Source organism: Arachis ipaensis, chromosome B06 (genome assembly GCF_000816755.2).
Source record: "Arachis ipaensis cultivar K30076 chromosome B06, Araip1.1, whole genome shotgun sequence".
Classification (NCBI taxonomy): Eukaryota; Viridiplantae; Streptophyta; class Magnoliopsida; order Fabales; family Fabaceae; genus Arachis; species Arachis ipaensis.
This window is the reverse complement of record NC_029790.2, coordinates 123,926,292-123,931,904: the sequence shown is the minus strand read 5'-3', so window position 1 is coordinate 123,931,904 and position 5,613 is coordinate 123,926,292. Positions and strand designations below refer to the sequence as shown.

Genomic DNA, 5,613 nt, shown 5'->3' with positions numbered 1-5,613 from the left:
CACAACCCCTTATTATTTTGTTTTTTGACTTTTGAATTTGTATTTGAATGAGATTATAACATTCTGGTTTATATAGTACTTTTAATTTGAATAGTATTTTAAGGTTTACATTAGACTATAATTATATTTTCATGTTTTTATTTATATTTTATTTATTATTTTATTATAAAACGGTTTTTCGGTTCAACCACGGTCGAACCGGTTGAACCTATGAACCAGTGAACCAGTAGCTAGAGCTGTTCGATGACCGGTTCGATTTTCAGAACCTTGTGGAAGTCGTTCACAATGTTTCAGACTCCATATTTCTCTCACATTTCTTTCATTTCTCTCTTTCTTGCACTGTTTTCTTGATATTTATTAGTTCCTCGGACATTATGGCATGCACGGATGCACGAGACCTTGACATCAACTGCCTCAACGCTAGTTAGCACATTGCGGGAGCCATCGACTTTGAGGTTAGTGTTATCTTTATTGTTTAAATTAATAAGTCTATGCGATTTTATTTCGAGAACTTTTATAGAGTTAGTGTTTTAACAAATGAGTAGGCTGGATGATATTGAGGTAACACAGTTTAGGTTAGTTGGCAAGTTAGTAACATGAGTTAGGTGTATAATTTACTCATAGTGAAAGTTATATAAGTAATTACTTTGATTTGAATTAGTTAATTAAATTTTTTTCACATACCGTGTTAGGGAGACAACTCTGCAACGCTTGGAGCAATCGCGGCACTTCATTGTACAACTCCTCCCAATCACCATATATCTAGGCAATTGCCTTTTGTTTTGCCATCCAAACCTTCTAGTATGACGGCTTGAAGTGATAGCTCTGTCTCACTGTTCTCTGTAGAACAGGAATGGTCACTGATGGATTGGACTGTATGAGTGGCAGGATGATTTTGCATATGAGATTGCCATCCAACTGTCGGTGATCCTGTGACATGGTGGGGCCAGACACGTGTGTGGTTCACCGAAGTTAGAAGTTAGGCCAATTAAGAGATTATAATATAATAGAACAGCGTTGTGAGTATAGCTCTTAACCAGCTAAAATCCACCTCACCAATTTAGAAAGGTGTCACAAAAATTTAGAATAGAAAAATACTGGGAGTATGAGTCCTAGGTCGTCTCCCAACGAGTTGCAAGAAAGGATGCTATTTTATTAATTAGGAATTTCCAAGAGAATTTGAGTTTGGTTGATAAGTAATTAAATAATTATAAATTAAAGCAATAAAAACTAAGAATGATTATTAATATTCTAAATAAAAAGTCTTGACTGGGGGAATGATTAATTGGAAGTTCTATCATTTTTGGGATCTCTTAAGTGTAGTATCAAAAAGGTTGTTGTTTTCACTTAGTTAACCCTTACTAAATAAAGGAAAGTCAAGTGATTGAGCTAACTCTTATTCATAAATCCTAGTCTTCTCCCTTGGGAAGGTCTAGCGTTAGTAAATACAGAACTAGCCAACAACTTCAAGTTTAATCAGCACTTAACCCTTCCAACTCAAGTGTCTCCTTTTAATCAACCCCCATGTCAAGTATGGATTCTACTCCATTGACATGAATATAACGCTCATAAAAATATAAGAAGAAGACATGATAAATTAAATTAATTAAAAGTAAAAGTAATCCTTTGCATTAACAATCCATGAAAATAATCCAATTACTACTTTAAACAAGAATTAAGAATATGGAATAAATAAAAGAGTAAGTAAGGAAACAAACTAGAATGATATCTTCAACGGAGGTAATGGCTCTTCAATATCCAAAAGCATAAAACTAATAAACTATGAATGTAAAGAGAACCTAGAGGGAGAGTAATCCTCTCTAAATTCAGATCTAAAACCTAAAAACTATCCTAATGAGAATGTGTCAATGTGTATCTCTTCTTCTGTGTTGAGTCTCTACACGTTCCCTGGCTTTATTCTGTGTTTCTGGGCCAAAATCTGGGTCAAAATGCGGCCCAAAATTGCCCCCATCATTTTCTGTTAATTCTGCAGATCGCGCAGGTCACACGTACGCGTCAGTCACGCGTGCGCGTCATTCAGCAATTTTCCTTGTCACGCATACGCGTCGTCCACGCGTTCGCATCATTTGTGCAGACTCCAATCCACGCATACGCGTCAGGCACGCGCACGCATCGCTGCAATTTTCTCCATTCCGCGTGCTCGCGTGAGCCATGCGCGCGCGTCGGTATTCACTGGTCATCTCCTTAGTTTCTTGTGTTCCTTCCATTTTTGCAAGCTTCCTCTCCATTCTCTAAGTCATTCCTGCCATATAAAGCCTGAAACACTTAACACACAGATCACGACATCGAATGGTATAAAGGAGAATTAAAATATACTAATTAAAGATCTCTAGGAAGCAAGTTTTCAACTATAAAACAATACTAGGAAGGAAAATGTAAAATCATGCAATTCGTATGAATAAGTGGGTGAAGACTTGATGAAACCACTCAATTAAACACAAGATAAACCATAAAATAGTGGTTTATCAACCTCCCCACACTTAAACATTAGCATGTCCTCATGCTTAGCTTAAGGAAATAAAATAAATGAGTAGGAAAAAGTAGGACTCATGCAATGCAATGCAACCTATGTATATGAATGCAACTATATGATAAAATAATTTTGCCTAATTGGTTAGAATAAATAAGTTCTTCAAGACAAAAATAACTCAAATTCCACTAATTCAAATTATACAGTAAAAACAAGTAAACTTGTAGGAAGACAGCTCATGAAAGCAGGGGACATAGAATTAAGCATTGAACCCTTACTGATGGTGTATATGCACTCTAGTCACTCTAGTGTATAGGGTAATCACTCTACTCTTCTCTAATCATGCTTTCTAAACCTTTTTCTTCACCTAACCAATCAACAAGTATTTAATGCACCAATGCAAACATCATGAGGTCTTTTCAAGGTTGTAATGGGGCCAAGGTAAAGGTGAGGGTATATATATGGCTAAGTGAGCTATAAATTGAATCCTTGATTATCCTAAGCAATCACCTAACATACATACTCTATTTTTTTCTTAAATCATCCTTAGCTACCCAAAATTTTCCCACTTTCATTTTACATACTCATGCATCAACTTTTCTCTTCAACTTGTACCACATATGCATTGATTTTTATTGAACTTAACTTAGCATTGGGATAATTTTTTCCCTTTATTCATTTATTTAATTACTTTATTACTTGAATATTTTTGGATTTTTTTTTGTAAAAGTAAACATAGCTTATCAATGCATATGGATTTATAATTTTTCTAGTTTCACATGAGTAGGTACCCAAATTCTCAATATTTTATCATAACACATTCCCTTGTTAACCCGTGTTTCCATAGTTTTCCACACTTAATTGACACAAAATCTCTATCTTAAGCTAACCAAAGATTCAATTTGGGGTATTACTTGTTTTTCTACTTAAGGCTAGTGATGTGGTAAAATATAGAACAAATGAAAAAAAAAAGGCTCAAATTGGCTAACAAAGGTGGTTGAAAGGGTAGGCTATTTGGGATAAGTGAGTTAATAAAATAATAGCCTCAATCATATGCATGCATATAACACATTAAATATTGGACATATAGGATGGAACAAAATATAGATTACAATCATAGAGAAACAAACACACAAGAATAAAATTTTATGGTTAAATAATGTAACCATGTCATTAAGCTCAAGTCTCATAGGTTGTGTGTTCTAACTTTTAACTATGTTCCAAATACAACTTCCAAACAAGTTTAACACAAAAGTTTTGATTTTAAATTAGTGAAATTTTTTCAAAAATAGGGTCTTAAAAAGAAACTTATTATTTTCTAACCAATTAGAACATGCATGCAAATAACCTATTACTATGCAATTTTTATCCTATCCTAACAAAAGAAAAATTAAATAAATATCCTATTCTATTGGTGCTAAGAAAGAGAAATTACCTCCGGAAGTCAGGTACTGACCGACCTCCCCACACTTAAAGCTTGGCACCGTTCTCGGTGCCATCAGTCAGGAACAAAGGGGGGCTGGTAGCAGCATCTCCACAATCAGGATCATCATGGCTCACTATGCTGGTAAATGAGGTGGAGTCTGGGGTGTCTGGTTCTTCTTTAGGTGGGTGGTGACCAACAAGCAGCTTCTTGAGGTATGTAAATCGGCGCTTGTTACGGCGCTCCCTTTGCTTTCCTTTCCGGTCAAGCCGGTCTAGCCTCTCAAGTATCTGATGGAGCAGTTAGTTTGTTGAAGGTGCTTGTGATGTAGAGGGAGAAGGAATATTTTCGGCCGGTTCGGTAGGCCGGCTAGTAGTAGCTGCTGGAGGTCTGATATATTTTCCGTTAAGGACTATCTGATCATCTCGTGGAATCATGGCCTTGGTGTCCCCAGCTTTGTAGGAGACTCTGGCTACTGAGACTAGATCTAAAACCAAGGCGGAAAAAGGTAGGTTGCCCGTAATCTGTACGTGTCCCATAGCATGCCTAATGTGTCTTGGTAAATTGAGGTGCTGGTCTGTAAGGATACACCAGAGTAAAACAGCCATGTCCGCAGTGAAGGAGGACTCGTGAGTGCTCGGAAAGGCATAATGGGACATAATCTGTGCCCATACTCGAGCCCCCAAGGTGAGTGCTGAAGCCAATATGCTCTTAGGTCGAGATCGATGGTATCCATAGATCCATCTGCTGCCAGGTTGTGCTATAACTCTGAGAACGGCGTTCCAGTCAAATTGATATGTCTGGTGCTTGAATGAGGCTTTTTGGAATGCGTTTAATACTTCTGGTGCAGGGGGAAGATCTAGAGCTTTTTGAATGTCCCCTTATGTTATGGGAACTTGCTTCTGACGGACATAAACAGACTGCATGGTTGGCATGTAAAAATTGGAGTAGAATTCAACTACCCAAGATAGGTTAACCTACCGTGGCTGTCTCCGTAGGAATCCCCATTGTCTTCGTTCAATTCGGGACTCAACAAATTCAACAATGTTGGTCGGGAGGACGAGAAGGTATTTGTTATTATAGTTTCTCTCAGCCAGGATGGGGAACATCTGCTCACAGTAGCGGTTAGGGAACCGCGTAGTGTCCTTTGCTGGGAAAGCTTTCTCTTTTTCATCGACCTTGATGATCCTCTTGATTTTTTTTGTTGAGGGTTTTACGGCTGTTGAAGATGGCTTTGCCACTAGTGCTCTTTTTGTTCCTTTCCTTGCTGGTGGTTTGGGAGTAGCTTTCTCTTTACCCTTCTTGGTGGCCATCCTGAAAAGGGAAAAAGAAGCTAACATGTAAATCTAAGGGTTTGAGCAAGGAAGAGGATGGTACAGGTGATAATCAATGCACGGTAAAGAAGGATGTCGTTAACACATGGTCATGACTACATGTGAAAAGTTCATCAATGGAAATATAGCAAGTGTATGTGATGGCAATTAGATGCAAGATGTTTATTGGCATGCCGGCAAAGGCATGAGTAGCATAGCTCAAGCATTAAATGCCCAATTTGATTATCAAGTCTCTTAAACTAACAATCTGTTTGTATTGACAATTATATTTTAATAATAAAATATGAAAAGGGGTTTTGTGAAAAAAAAGGCATTAAAGTAGTAGAATAGAGTAATATAAAAATAATGCACAATGCCATACGGGC

At 37.3% G+C, this 5,613-nt stretch overlaps 1 long non-coding RNA gene across 1 annotated transcript; it reads left to right on the top strand.

The window, feature by feature from the left end:
• Positions 394–905, top strand: LOC110264158. Its single transcript, XR_002349890.1, has 2 exons — positions 394–455; positions 693–905. It is a non-coding gene; the product is annotated as an uncharacterized LOC110264158 (long non-coding RNA).